The following is a 15,789-nucleotide window of genomic DNA, read 5'->3' as shown; positions in this document are numbered from 1 at the left end:
TTCCTTTTTTTTTTTTTTTTTTTTTTTTTTTTTTAAAGGAAAAGTCTCACGTTGGTTGAGCTGGGCTGAAATGGTCTGGGCAGAAGTTGTTTTGGCAACTTTACCTGAATTTATGTATGGTGCATAAAAGTTTGGTCAATCATTACATGGCTAGAAATTTGTGTTTGTGGGGTGGAGAGTTGTTATAAAACTAGGGTGATGATATCTGAGAACCTTTTCAGTTAGTGTCTCAAAACACTATTATTAGAGTTGCCATGGAATTAAACACCTTTTGCATTCTTATTCTTGTAACTGGTATTATATACCTAAATAATCATTTTGGGAAAGTAGAGGGTAAGTCTAATGTAAGTATATTTAACATTAATTTGATCTGCATGGAAAATGGAGAGAGTAATAAAATGACCACAGAACTCAACGGAGAAGAAACCATTGTTGTTGTAACCTGGTGTCTACCTCTTGGTTTCCTCTCCAGGAATACTGGCTGAAGCTGAAGCTCTATCCTGTAGTTAGTGTAGGCGCACAGGGAGTCCTCTTCCTGCCTGGGTAGTGTCATTTGTAGCATTAATGCCAATAGTGTGCTTGACCTTCATGAGGAAAAAAAAAAAAAAATCACTGAATATTTTTCTCAAGTGGAAAACACCTTGATCCAAAGCCCACTCATTGTTCATTGGAGATGGTCCCCACTTCAGCTCTGAGCACAGCTGTTCCTTAAGGTATTTCTTCTGTTCAGTTTCACACAGAGACAAGCCTTTTACTCCGCTTTGCTGTTAACAGCCTTGTCAAATCATTCATTTCTTCACTGGTAAATCTCAAGCATTGTTCCCCCTGTATAATCTTTTTCCCAGAGAATGAGAAAGGCATGGAAAGATGTGTTTCAAGTGGGTGGACTCAGCTGCGGTGGTTATGTGTCAAGTAAAACTGACTGTGGGCATCACAGTGTATTTCTGGAAGAGATCCTGTTCCTATTGTGTCTTCTTTAATGTTGGCTTATTTTAGCACAAATGAATGAGGTACCGGGAATGAAGAAGCAGAATGCAAGGGTAAATGGAATTGGGAGTATTTTATAAATGTCAAAGAACTCACTAAAGATACTTGAAGGGAAGAGCTTTTCTCTTCCCATCCCAACCCAAAAGGGATACTTGTTTTATAAACATTATACTGTACTTTAGAAATAATATTCAAATGATATGTTTTACTTGACAGCTCAAAAGCAAAAGTTAGGTTTTTTTCTAGATGAATCAAAAAAACTTGACTCTGAAAGTTTTTTGTATATATGTAATATATATACAATTTTGTCATTTTATATATATATGTGTATATATATATATATAATTATGTATAATTTTGTCAACCATTGTGTTTCTTGCATAGTTTCACTTAGCTGAGGGGAGGTATATACATAATTGTTTTTTCCTACCAAACTACATATTTTTAATTTGACTTTTGATATTTTAAGTTAGATACACTTCCTAACATGTAGTCTAATTCAAAAGGAAAAATGATGTAATTTCTCCTGGCATACAAAAGATTACAAACTTATAAAAACATCTGAGTCAGGTCAGAAAAGATTATTTAAAAGGGGTACCTTGTCAAGATTAGGGACAAAAAGATTTTGTAAAAATAGCTTCTAAACAAAAATTGCATTTGATATTTTCATTTGGATATAGTATACGGAAAAGCAAGTCTTCCCTTAAAAATGATTTTCTCTTTGTAGGACCTAAACTATTTTATAACGCTTTCTTTCTCACGTAATGTGGTAACAACTGAGATTTTTAACAGCTTTTTCTTTTTTTTTTTTTAATACATAGAAAGAGTAAAATGAAATATTTTAGCAGAGTTTAAGAAAGAGACCCACGGTAATGTGCATTAGAGTATTAGAGCAGGCCTGATTATAAATGAGAAATTAGGAGCGATTGAAAGGTTGAAAAGACAGTATGGGGGCTTGGGTGGGGAGTTGAGGTACTAAATATTAGATTTTCTAGAAATGTTACTCTTGCATTCTCATTTAAATAGGATTCCTATGAAATGTGGATTCCACAGATCCTGCTAGTTGCATGTCAAATTGATATGGAAAGTAGTTGTAAGGACAGACTTATTTGTTGGAATCTGTGGGGCTTTAATTTCTTTTGCCTGAGGGTGTGTTTATTTGAAAAGTGTTTGCAGGGACAAATTATATGAAGGTGAGAAAGAATAGTACTTTTCTCTTCTTACTGTAATGGAATTCTTTTGCCTTTTTTTCCTTTTTACTCCCTCACCTTACTTAGCCTGTTTTTCATGTTTGACTGTATTTTGTTGAAAAGGTTACCCCGGTGACATGCAGGTCTCTTTTGCAGAGGGAGTGTTATGGGGACAGTGGGCACGCCCCCGAGATGAGCGTGGGATAAACCTACCTTTATGCCCCTCTCACCACCTTCCCTCTTTGTATGTAAAAGAACGTTGTCTTTAAACTCTGCCCACAAGTAGCATCTGTGTGAGGAGTTCCCCCTGATGACAGAACCCACTTTTTGCTTTTCTTGCATGTTCCTGGAAAGAAAGCTGTGACGTCTCACATTTTGGGGAAAAGAGAGTCAAAAACCCATTTGAAGATCTGATCCCCAGCTCCTCTCAGGAGAATGTACCTTCCACCAATCCAGTTTGCATACAGTTTTCTTTTGAAGCCCTGGCCTAGTTTGGATTGAATTTGTATATTGGATAATCCTGTGTTTCTTGCAGTTTAAATCATTCAGTAAATATGAACTGAGCCCCTATCTTATGCTAGAAAGCAGGGATGAGAGATGAAGTTGGACCCGAGAGAGACGGCGTGCCCTCTGATGCCCTTTCCGGTTCCTCTCCCACCTCGGGCCTCTGCTTGGACAGCTCTTCCTCAGCCGTCCTCTTAGCTGACCCACTCTCCACTGTTTGCTTAAAGCTTTCTTCTCAAGGAGGCTGGCTCTGCTCATCTCGTTTCACGTACAATCTGCCTTTCTGCTTTTGCAAAGCATTTATTATCTAACCTACTCTAGAATGTACTTACCACACTGTTCGTTTATTATCTGTTCGCTCTGGTAGATTGTTAGGCCCTGTGAGGGCAGGGGTCTTGGATGTCTCTCCATTATCCCAAGTACCTAGAACAGCATCGTAGGGGCTTAGCAAGTGGACAGATGCTTGCTGTGGAAACGCATCATCCCGCTGTTTCACATCCCACGTGACTCTGGAAGTGAGCCACGTGCTTGGTATGTCACGTGCAGGCACACGGCTGTAACAGCCCATTCTGTTTTTAAACATCACGGTTTATTGTTATTCACATCATTCACATCTGAGGAATCTTGACCTGGCCTTGACCGTTGCATGCTGTGTCTCCAAAGCTGTTATTTTTTACCCCATTTCCTAGGACGGGTAGTTCTGTGGGTGGGAAAGCATGTTGAGCTGAGAGTGTATTCTGTCAGCCACTTAAACAAAGTTAATAGAACACATGTCAAGATCAGCAGATGTCCTCGGGCACAGATTTTATGCTGTCCCTCCCCCTCTTTTATCTCCTCTTTGCATGGAAGCTAAAATCACAGATCTGAGCATCACATTTCATTTTCCCACAACCCAGCAAAGCCCCGTTCTACCTTCTTTGGAGAGAACCTCTTCCCCGTCTGGTGCAGGTGAACGGTGTGATGGGGGTGCACAATGGGTGGTACATGCTCCTTAGGGGAGGCTCCTTAGGCGAGCTCTTGAAAGGCCATCTTCCCGCTCTTTCTGCATTCAGCGGTGCTTCCGTATTTCCCCTGACACAAGGAAATGAGTTGATGGAAGTGGGGATTTAGGGATAAGAGAATCAAACTGTATTCCTTTCATAAGTAAGCTGTCCAGTGGGGCTATTTCTTGAGACAGTATTTTGAGATCCTTTGATTAAAGTCACACTAATCCAGAATATGTAGACTAGTGAGATTCCATGACCACATCAGTTTGTATAGGATGTTGAAATCTGCTAGCTTGAGAGATCACTTAGGAATCTGAGTTCATCCCCACTTCCATCCCCCATCTGCCCACCCCTCCCCCAGCTCCCACTCTGGACTCTGACAGTGGGTCCCAGCTGGTCCTACATATAAAACATAAAGCACACATTTGGTGTGGGCTGTTTTAAACTTTGATCAAAATTCCTTCTAAACAGAAGAAGGGAAAAAGCCTGCAGCTTGTGTTTACTTTCATGGTCTTCCCAGCCACGTGATGTTTCCATTTTTCACACTCAGCATTTGAGTGTCCCTCCACGGTTGTCGCCCCCTGTCTAGAAAGCAAGGCTGTAATCCATCACATGAATTGACTACACTGTACAGAGGTCTTAGAGGATGGTGACCCGATCCCAAATTATACACCTTTGCTGAGCCCCCGGTCGGAACGTACTGCTGTTACTCACAGAAATAGTACCTGTGAAAGTAGTTTGCTTTGCTTCACGAATTCCTGCCTTTATGAATTCTGTTTTAGTTCAGAAGCTGCCTTGTCATAACTTTCCTCACCTTTTCTCCTGCTTAAGTGAGACTTTGCTGTGAAGCGGGAGGACTGTGGTTGACCGCCCCCAGTGATGGGGTGAGACCTCTGACTTTGGTGCTGAGTCCCTGTTTTTCATTGATCATTGTGTTTTGGGAAGCAAGCAGGCCTGGTTGCAGGATATTTGAAGATCAGGGCCTTGGAGTCCTGTCTTTAATTGCTGACCCACCAGAAAACTTAATCAGAACAGTAGAGATTTTTACCCAGATGTAAACATATACCTGTTTTATGTTTGTTTGTTTTGGGGTTTTTTGTTTGTTTGTTTGTTTTTCTTTTTGGCCACACAGCGAGGCTTTCAGGGTCTTAGTTCCCCCATCAGGGATTGAACCCGGGCCCCGGCAGTGCAAGAGCTGAGTCCTAACCACTGGACTGCCAGGAAATTCCCAACATGTAAGTGTTTGCCCTTTGCGTTTTAGTAGGAAGTGACATCTGAAAGATGTCATCAGTATAATTGATTAAAGAGCAGGCCTGAAAAAAACAAATGTGGTGATCATTTTTGACAAAATCTGGTGAGCCTAACCAATTCTCTTATGACAGACTGTATCACTCAGGCATTTAGTTACATATTATAACAGTTCTCCCTCTCAGGAGCACCAGCATTTCTATTCTTCTTACTAAATTCTTGATTTTTAAGACGTTTTCCCTGTTAATTTTAAATTTAATTCTTTTGTTTCCCCAGAAATGTGAAGGAGAAAGTAACGCTAATAAGCAATTTCCATATCCACAGTTATTTGAAAAGGAAATTGAGAAGCAGAGAAAGTGTTCTCGCCTTTGCTGCTTTTTAGCAGGAAGGTTCTTCCCTGAGCTGGCCCAGCCATGTTAGAAATTTACTGGGCTCCCAGAGGTGGGATGGGCAGGAAGGTCCCCTTGTCTCCCAGAGAGGAGAGGACTCCTCCCTCCCTCCTCCAGTGTGTTACTAGACAGGAAGGATTTGATTCTCGCTTTCCTGGAGCTGCGGTGACAGCTAAGTTCAGGGTTACAGATAAGACATTATTTGAGGAAAACCTTTTCTGCCAGGCTACCATGGCATGTGTCATTTAGAATCACAGCTGTAGTATGCAAATTATATATATATATTTTTACTTAAGTGAGATATATCTTCAGAGGCTTTCATTAAGGCTGCTGGCTCTAGAGATTTCACTCTGTGTTCTTTTTTCCAAAATGGGTGAAGGGTCCAATGTCCATGTCTGTATAACCTAAATAAAGCCCTCACACTTCTGATTCGAGCAGGAGCTGTGTAAGTGGAGTGATCCTATTTTGTTTACTAGCAACCAAGGTAATGTTGATGTTCTAATACAGTTTTCTTTGTCATGAAAGTAGAATTCTGTATGTTAAAAGTGTTTCTATTTTTAACTTTTTAGCTTAGTTGTCAATAGATCCTTTGATAACTTTGAAGTCGGTCTTCCCTTGTTTGTAGGTGAATGCATCTTTGTCTAAAACAGGCAAAATTCTGATTAACAAACACTTCTCCACTAAGTCAGAGTTTGAGAAAATAAATGTTCAAAATTCTGAAATCCAACCACAAATGGCACCTTATATGCTAAGTAGCTTCCAAAAAGGGGAGAATCTGGTACCTCTGGCAAATAAGAATACCAAGTATTAGATGCCATTTACATATACATGTTTTTCTTAGTAAAAGAAAGCAGATGTTAGCAGTACAGCTGGCTGTTGCATATTTGTGTCTTTGTTGCTAACAAATTTCCATGAGGAAGGACGTAAAATTGGTTTGAAGGCTAAAATAGGAGAAAATAACTTGATATTTTAACTAGAAATGAGAAGGATAATTGCATGATGGATTATATCTTACTTTTTGAGGTCTTGATTGAGTTTATAGCATTCAGTATCAAAACAGTGTTTTCAGTTTCAGTAAAATAATCTAAGTAGAGGAGGTCAAAGCGAATTAGAAATTGACTGTATTTTAATTACTTGGGTACAGTGTCCCTAAAATATCAAGTTTAACGAAATGTTGTCAGAATACTTTATAAATGCATCATTCCTACTTACTAATTCATGTAAAAGACCATGATATTTTGCTTCTGCTACAATAATTCCATACACTGTACATTTTAAAAATGTTCTGATGAAATATAACTTTGCAATTAAAAACAAAATAAACAAGCAGCAGATCTTGCTGTTTAATTTTGCATGGAGAACTTTGTCCTAGTGGCTTTATGCCACCTAAAGTATGGCTGTCATTTTCAGGAATACCTTCTCTGTTCTGTTTCTTGCTTGGGGGGGTTTGTATTCATCTATGTACCTCTTCTCAGTTGGTAGCTTGTATTGTGCAATGCTTATAGATTCTCCTGTCCTATCACAATTTGATGCATATTGAAGTTCCCACTGTGAGTTTATTACACTGTATTGTAGAAGACTATTTGTAATTTGATGATCAAATCTGATATCCGAGATGGTAAAGATGTAGCCATAAGTGAAACATAAATCCCTGTGGTATATTATTTGAATCAGAAATTCCACTGTGCTTTGCTTTCTGTAAATTCCATAACCCTTCTAATCTCAGTGTTCTCTACTTTTAAAACAAGAAGTAGACGCTATGTCTTCTGAATTCTGACTGTATTTTTATTTTAACCTCTTACTGACCCTTGATCAGTAAAAGTTCCTCCATTCCTACTCATAAGAATTGTTGGAGAAACAAAGCGCATGCAGAAAGTGTAAGTTCTCACTAGTAGTGTTTCCCCAGTAGTGCAACCCAGAAGCTAGAAGGGAAAATAATGAAGGAACTCAGAGAAATAAGCAAAGATGGTTGGGCAGATGTGCTCCCATGACCTCACTGTAAGATCTGATTGGAGGTTGGTCCTTGGGATGATATAGGATTGTTGCTAATGAAAGCGCCAAATTGGTACCAAGTTTTTGCAAATCTATGTACTGTATGATTTTAAGATCTGTTTCACCAAGTGTGAGAATTTATGCTCTAACTCTGTTGGTGGGCACTCAGCAGTTGCTGACATCAAAATTGATTTGAGATTCTTCCCGTTTTACACATTGCAGTTTATCAGCGAATTCAAAGACATTGATGGAATGCCTCCCTTGGACTGTGTCTGTGTGGCATAGCTACATTTGTTGACATGATATGTGCTCAGAGTTCCTAGGGATTTTTCTAGTGGGTTTTTTGTTAAATTTTCCAAGGCAGATAGAAGGTGATGTTTTTAACATTTGCCTATTCAGGTTATAAAGATTTGTTTATTCAGACCTCTTCAAATTTATGTGATAGCAGTGTTAAAATATGTACCCAAGAGATAACACATTAGCATAGGCATTATGTGAGTCTTCATTGTAAAGCCAGAGGGACTGTTGGGTGGTCAGTGTTATATTCCAAACTTTACCCTAAGGAGCAAAACTGCCATAGTGCCTTCAGACTGCACGAGGTACCACCGTCACAGCGAGAGACAGTCAGCGTTGGTTCCAACTTGCTACTGGGTTTTGGAAAGTGCAATTTTCAAAATGACTTGCGGTTTTTCATAAGATAATCTATTGTGAATCCGCATTAAACACCGCTGGCTTTATTTTTTATCCTGTTTAAAATTTTTCTAATGTTTAAGAATGTTGCTTCTTTATTGGTAAATAGTTCACTTGAAATATCCTTCTAGTCCTGTTCTTAACTATAGAAACGTAGTTGAATATTTATATCATTATTAATTTATAATTTCCGAGTATTTTATAACATTGCTTACTTAGGTCTTACCATGTTTTTTCAGGGAGCAAAAAGTAAATTTTCCATTTTCAAAGGAGACAGGTTCAAAGAAGTTTGAGCAAGATGTGACTTTATTGCTAGATAATCGTGATTATCTGCAAAGTACCAAGGAAGGAGATGTAATGACTTTGGTTAGAACGTATCAAAGTATATATTAGAGTCATTGTCCCATGTTTCCCCATGGGTCTATTTAAATATTGAAAGTGGCTTTTTCCAAATATACCCTAAAGATTTACTGACCTACTATTTGCCAAGCATTCTGCTCAGCATTTTAAAGACATTTTTCATTTGATCCCTACAGCCACCCTGCAAATATGGCATTATAACCATTTTCCAGATTAAGAAACTCAAGCTCAGATGATTGTGTAAATATTTAAAAGGGAGGGGGCTCCCTAGGAGGAGCACTCAGAGGGTTCCGGAACACTCCAGAAGGCAGTCGTGTGGGTCTTGTTCAGCAGTCCTTTGTGAAGTTATCCGTAACTGAAGGAACCGGCTATTTTCTGCTTTTTGGGTGGTCTGTAATTACGTCTGTTTTATCTGTTAAGTTTCATTGGCTGTTACATTCATACCATCACACAAATTACCTTGTTTTACCTACAACTTACAGCATTTTCTTACGTCAGCTAAATATATGAAAGAGTTGAGTTACAAAGAGACTGATAAGGCCATGAGCCTGAGACAAAGTTTGGGGTTATATGTGTGTATATGCAGTTTTTCTCAAATACACCTTGCTCAGATACTCCAAAGTTATGTGCCATTGGTAAGTGATTTTCCTTCCATTTCTGTTATTTTTGAAGAAGTTAAATGTCTGCTTCAAATGTTTCCCTGAGCTTCACATTTTCGTACTTCTGATTCATAATTAAATCATTTTTTTTAAATTTTACTTATTTATTTATGGCTGTGTTGGCTCCTCGTTTCTGTGCGAGGGCTTTCTCCAGTTGCGGCAAGTGGGGGCCACTCCTCATCGCGGTGCACGGGCCTCTCACTATCGCGGCCTCTCTTGTTGTGGAGCACAGGCTCCAGATGCGCAGGCTCAGTAATTATGGCTCACGGGGCTAGTTGCTCCGCGGCATGTGGGATCTTCCCAGACCAGGGCTCGAACCCGTGTCCCCTGCATTGGAAGGCAGATTCTCAACCACTGCGCCACCAGAGAAGCCCCATAATTAAATCATTTTGGTTAAAATTGAGCAGGTTATTGCTTAAAAGCCAAAAGCTGAGGATATCCAGCATAAAAATTATGTGTTTTGGCATGTGGACAGCAGCTGCTTAAAATCCCTAAGTATAAGAAATCTGAAGTGGACTCACATGAATCTGAAGTCTTGTACCTGAGTTTTGTCAAAATTAGCAGTAAACGCCATTTTTAAAGTTTGGCTAAATGACTAAATTCCTTTGAATGTCAAACTTTATTTCTCAGGAAAGTTAGTCACTGCCAAGTTTATAACATAAACATCATGTTTCTGTTACCTGAATTCCAAGGACAAGAGGGTAGATGAGGGCAAGTGAAAGGCACAGGTGAATTTAATCCTAGGTGTTTAACTTAAAAGGACACTGTGACATTGCACAGAGAGAGTCTCTCCAAGGACACGAGTGCCAGTAAAAATTCTTGGATGCTTTTATTCTTTATTGTTTTATTTCCCCCCCCCCCCAGTTAAAAAAGAAACTTATTTAAAAGTTACCTGATTTAAAAAGGTCTTTGCCTGGTAGCCCTGACACACTTCTCACTAGAGTCTCTAAGAAGGTAGAGAAAAGTCCTTACATTCTAAACAGTTATAACAACTAGAACTAGCAGGAGAAGTGTCTACTGTAAACCAAATGGAACTGGGTTTAAAAACACAGGCAGAATAAGTTTTGACCACCTAAAAATAGGTAGGCAGAGACATGTCCTCCCCAGCTCTGCCTGTAATTCAGAAAGAGCCTAGCAGCTGTCCCCAGAATGCTCTTCCCTTCCTCTTTCTAATCTCCCAAACAGTGCCTTTTTATTCAGTGGAAGGTCATAACTCAGAAAATAACCAGGCAGAGCTGGGAGGGTGGGGTAGGGGCTTTATTAATACTGTTACCTCTTGAGACTCTTACTCCACAAAAGTAAAGTGTTGGAGGTGGGATAGAGTTAGACCCGTGTTTCCTGAGAGTTTCAATATTGTTTGAGTCCTCCATCATTCAGAGCCTCAGAAAGCCTGGCAGTAAAGGTAGGAGAAGGTTTGCTTTCAGCAAAACTGTTTTGAAATGAAAATCACATTGGAAATTGGCCTGGGAACTGTTCGTCTCAACCTGCCTACCAGCTCTTGGTCTGAAGCCAGCACCCACGTGGATCAAGAGTAGCTCAGAGCAGGGCTTCCCTGGTGGTGCGGTGGTTGAGAGTCCGCCTGCCGATGCAGAGGACGCGGGTTTGTGCCCCGGGCCGGGAGGATCCCACATGCCGCGGAGCCGCTGGGCCCGTGAGCCATGGCCGCTGGGCCTGCGCGTCCGGAGCCTGTGCTCCGCAATGGGAGAGGCCATAACAGTGAGAGGCCCGCGTACAGCAAAAAAAAAAATAGCTCAGAGCCAAATACCAGTTCCGGGCAGATATCTCCCTGTATGGTGATCAATAAACAGGGGGGGAAAAAAAATAGCTGAGCCTACTGAAAAACATTGCTCTGTAAAGGAAAGGAGAGATTGTATCAAAGATTTGAAGGAAGAATAGACCTTCAGCAATGGCCCAAATGAAAGAGGGGCAGAAAGTAGATGATTATGAGCTGAAAAGAACTGGATGGGATGAATTGGGAGTGAAACCATTCAAAAAAAAAAAAGATTGTAAAGAAATTAAGAATGCAGTATAGCACATTAAAATCCATAGGAGAGGCAATAGAGAGTAGAATTAACACAGCTGGAAATAAAATTAATGTTGTGGAGGAGAAACTCAGAGCTCTTCCAGAATCGAAAGAGAAAAGAGATAAAAATGAAGGAGAAGATTGTAGATACATAGTAAGGTTGTATAACCTGGGGATTTTCAGTGTTGATAAATGAGTAATAAGTCATATCAAATGAAAAAGAACAAACATTATAAAAATAAGCATGCGTGCATTTTGTGCAGATTTGAAAGCGTGGTCCACATTGTTTAGATGAAATCGACAACAGGCCACCTCTAGATATGTTTTGGCAATTTTTTTTTTTTTTAATTATAAGAATGCTATTAGGGCTTCCCTGGTGGCACAGCGGTTGGGGGCCCGCATGCCGATGCAGGGGACACGGGTTCGCCCCCGTCCAGGAGGATCCCACATGCCGTGGAGCGGCTGGGCCCGTGGGCCATGGCCGCTGAGCCTGCGCGTCCGGAGCCTGTGCTCTGCAATGGGAGAGGCCACAACAGTGAGAGGCCCGCGTACCGCAAAAAAAAAAAAAAAAAAGAATGCTATTAAACATCTTTCCAAAATATCTGGTTAACTATCAAGGAGCAAAATTCAGGCTTCCTTGTCTTTTGTAGCAGTAAATGCCAAAAGATGGTGGATGCAGAGTTTTGAGGAAGAAAGAGGGTGACTCAAGACCTTAATGTGTTGCTTCCTTATATATCATGTGGAAGGAATTGAGAGGCATTCTCTGATAAGCAAGAGCTCAGTGAGATATATTCAACTTCTCATGTCACATGGGCGAACTTCAAAATTGCCATTTCATTGTTCAGCTTTATAATTAGAAAGGCATAGTTTAAAAAATTCATTTTGATTAACTTAAAGAATCATTGCCAGAAGAATAAAACTGTAAGTTATATATTTTCCAAATACCTAGAAATACAAGGCATATTCCAAACAACAGACAACAAAGCATAAAATTATTATTGACGTGGGGAATGTCAATACTATGTATGAAAATTTACAGAAATACATATATTAACATATATATACATACATAAATATAAAACTGAATTTATACCCACCTATATTTGTGCGTTCAACAAATACTAGTTCTGTGTCAGATGCTATGCTAACATTTTGCTACATTAACTTGTTACTTTTCATTAGAACTGTATGACATTGGCCTTACTATTATTATACCTGTTGTAAAGATAAAGAGATTAAAGCTTAATTAGATGATGGCCCATGGTCACACAGCTCAGGCAGGAGTTGGGTTTTGACCCCAACCATGTGACTTTTGACCCAGAATTCTTAAGCAACAGTGTGATACAGTGGAAGGGCCCTTGGGTGGTCATGTTCGTGCTGTGCGACACTACTGTATTTCTGGTCACCGTCTGTTAGCCAGGAGGGCAAATCATCCCCTGGCTTGCTAGTGACCTGTGAAGCAGACTGATATGCAAAAAAGTGAGTTAAACAACCAGATTTTCTCACTCTCAGGCAATAGACCCAAGAAAATCTAAAGAGAACTAAACAGATGCATGAGTTACTCTTGCTTCCAGCAAAAGAACCTCATCAGAACAGGCTGGGAAGAGGTGATAAGTTTTAAGGGACAGTTCCTTCCCTCGGCAGGTTGGACGCTATGGGGCTTATTAAGTGGTTAAAATATTAACCTTCGAGTTAGCCCTCACTTGGCCAGTGCTTTCATATATATATATGAAAACATAAATTTATAACATGGTAAGACATTAATATAAAATCATTTATGTAAGTTATATAAATGATTATATATTAAATACACTATTATATAAAGTTACATTATTTATATATGTTTATATATAATAACATTTATATAGATAATGTTTATGTAAACGTCTATCTGCTAGTACAGTATATAAGGCAATATAGAAAAGTCATCATTGAGTTAATTGTGGAAATATAATTGATTTGCTCCTTCACTAAAGGGGGCTTGAAAGGATTGCAAGCTAGCTCTAACTTGCTCCTTTACTAGCCATCATCGTTTGTAGTTACATGCACAGTTACATGGTAACTGTCATTTGTGGTCTAATCTTCCCCTGAAGGGAAACTTGAGAAACCTGGTTGGCTTTAACATTTAGAGGAAGTTTAAACATATTGGAACATCAAATTTACAGTTGTTTAGGTTAAAACTCGGTTTCTTGTCAGACCACATCTATCCAGCTCTTCTGTGATTAGAATCATCTAGCTTTGGCCTGAGTTAAGGAAGAGTTTCACAAGATGCACAAAATATTTACTCTTGTTTTCTTTACCAGCTTCCTGAGCCTGTGCAGCGGACTGAGACCTCTTCTTATCTAAAGGCAGTATGGTCACATAAGCCAATTGTCACCAGTTAACTATTTTCATCCCCTGAACTGCTTTTGGTGAATTCCAACCTAGTTATTACATCCCTTTAATATTTTCAGTAATTTATATTCTTTAACTATGAGAGTGAAAATATTTGTGAGTTTATTTTGGGGGGGGTGGGGGGTGATTAGTTATAGTCTAACTGTGATCAGGCTAGTTGCCTTTCTTATTATACTCTAGAAGAGAAGGATGGGGTCAGTTTCACAATGATCTTTTTCCAAAATACAAGACCACTGTCACTCCCACCTCTCAGGCAACCCCTGCTCAACCTATTTTCTAGAACAATTTAAAATATAGCCAACGCTTTTGCTTCAGCGTCTCTTGATTCACTGGATCCCTAAGGGACCATCTTTTGCCAGTGTCAGATGCTGTGTTCATTTCGCATTTTGAAATGTTCTAAATTTTATATCCTAGCAAATATAGTAGTCTTCAGATTATGTTGTCTCACATTCATGTATAATTTCCTAAGAAAAGGAAATGGAGAGGGTGGGGGTTAATAGTTAGAGTAATTAAACCTTTTTAAAATGAAGGGGAAAAAAATCTTTTGTTTATAGGAGGTGAAGAGACCATTACTGATTGATGTTAGCCTTTTCCCAGAAATCCGTCTCACGCAGTTGATACTGAGTGTTTAGGCAAAGGTGGTGTAGGCTCTGATGAATTTTGTTACCTTATTCTGGACCTTTTATTTATGGGCATGTAGCTGAATGATTACATGAATTTTTGATTGCTAAAAAGGTTGTATTTGCAGTTTTTAAAATATTACTGTTTTTAATTCATTGCATCTGAACGCTGCCTTTTTCTTTTCTTAAATACGTGTCAGATGAAATGTTTTACCTCTGAGATGAAAATTTTGAAGTTTATTCTTTATTGATATGTTTGCTGGCACGCCTGAGCATTTGCTCTGTGCTTTACCTCCATTATTTAGTGCTATTTATAGGTTGAGGCTTAGAAAAAGCAACCTGCCCGGGGCAAATTCTAGTAGATGGTGGACAGCTGAGACTTGCATGCAGACTCTCTGACTTGAGGACGTGTCGTGTGCTTGGCAACACCACACTGTACCACCCTCAAAGTGAAATGGGGGAGGACGGAACCTCTAGTTAGGATTAACTTCTCCAGAGGTCATGTCATATTAAAGCCACCACAGGTTCTGAAAGCAACTAAATAAATATTAGGAAATAGTGGCCTATAAATTGTAGGCTTTTTGTTTTTTTTTTGTTTTTTTTTGTTTTTTTTTTGCGGTACGCGGGCCTCTCACTGTTGTGGCCTCTCCCGTTGCAGAGCACAGGCTCCGGACGCGCAGGCTCAGCGGCCATGGCTCACGGGCCCAGCCGCTCTGCGGCATGTGGGATCTTCCCGGACCGGGGCACGAACCCGCGTCCCCTGCATCGGCAGGCGGACTCTCAACCACTGCGCCACCAGGGAAGCCCAAATTGTAGGCTTTTTAAATACAGTCTCACATCTTTGTAATTTTTGCCCCATAATTCAGTTACCCTCAAACTAATTGAAAAATCTTAGAGATAATAAAAATGCTTGATTGACCAATATTTTGTTTCTTGTAAGATCATGTGCTTGAACCATATGTCCAAACCAGAGACTTATATTAGACAATTTGTATGAAATCATCAACCTCTCTAACAGTTTTCTTGCAATAAAGAGGGAAGAATATGTAATGTGTGAGTTAAAACAGTGACCTCATACCATTCATGCAAAAGTATTGTGCTAGCAGAGCAGTATCAGTGTTTGACTCCTCGATAGCAGTGCCGGTCTGGAAGAATGTTTGTGTTTTAGTGGATCATTTAAGTGAAAGTTTAATCTTTACTCAGAGAAGAGAGCAGCCCTGACTGAGAGCATTTGAAGCTAGATGGATCAGGGGGCTGAACGTTTCCATTTGGCCTCTGGTTGAGTCTTGCTCAGGGAACACAGCAGTCAAACTTCAGTTCATGTCAGTCATGGTGTAGGAAGCCAAAGGAAAAGTCCTTGGTGCTAGGTGGTTTTCCTAAGTCATCAGGATGGATTTAATGATTTTATTTGAAGAATTACTTCCAGTGAACCACAGCTGGGGACTCAGAAAGAGAGGTCTTCCAATGGTAGACAGGCCCTCAGATGCTTTCCCATTGTCCACTACTGCAATATGGCTTAGCCCTAAGGCAGAAAAATCCTCCCCTCTTAGAAGTGAGGGTATCCTCTGTAGCTGTGATTGGGGAAAATTCACTCCCATGAAATGGGAGGTATGCTGGGTTGACCAGGTAGCCCAAAGCTGAGCCATAGCCAAGGATTTCTCAAATTCACAAGGCCTCTTTCTTGAGCTTGTCTTCTTTCAGACTTAACCCTCAGTTTCTGGGTAAGTTGCAATACATCTGTAGGGAA

General features: G+C 39.8%; 1 protein-coding gene across 1 annotated transcript in view; it reads left to right on the top strand.

Moving 5' to 3' along the window:
- The window catches only part of PIK3R1 (phosphoinositide-3-kinase regulatory subunit 1), a 73,885-nt gene that overhangs the window by 849 nt on the left and 57,247 nt on the right, over positions 1-15,789 (top strand). The window lies entirely within an intron of this gene.

This window comes from Lipotes vexillifer, unplaced genomic scaffold, assembly GCF_000442215.2.
Source record: "Lipotes vexillifer unplaced genomic scaffold, Lipotes_vexillifer_v1.1 scaffold241, whole genome shotgun sequence".
NCBI lineage: Eukaryota > Metazoa > Chordata > Mammalia > Artiodactyla > Lipotidae > Lipotes > Lipotes vexillifer.
The sequence above is the reverse complement of the archived record's forward strand: the minus strand, read 5'-3'. Positions and strand labels throughout refer to the sequence as shown.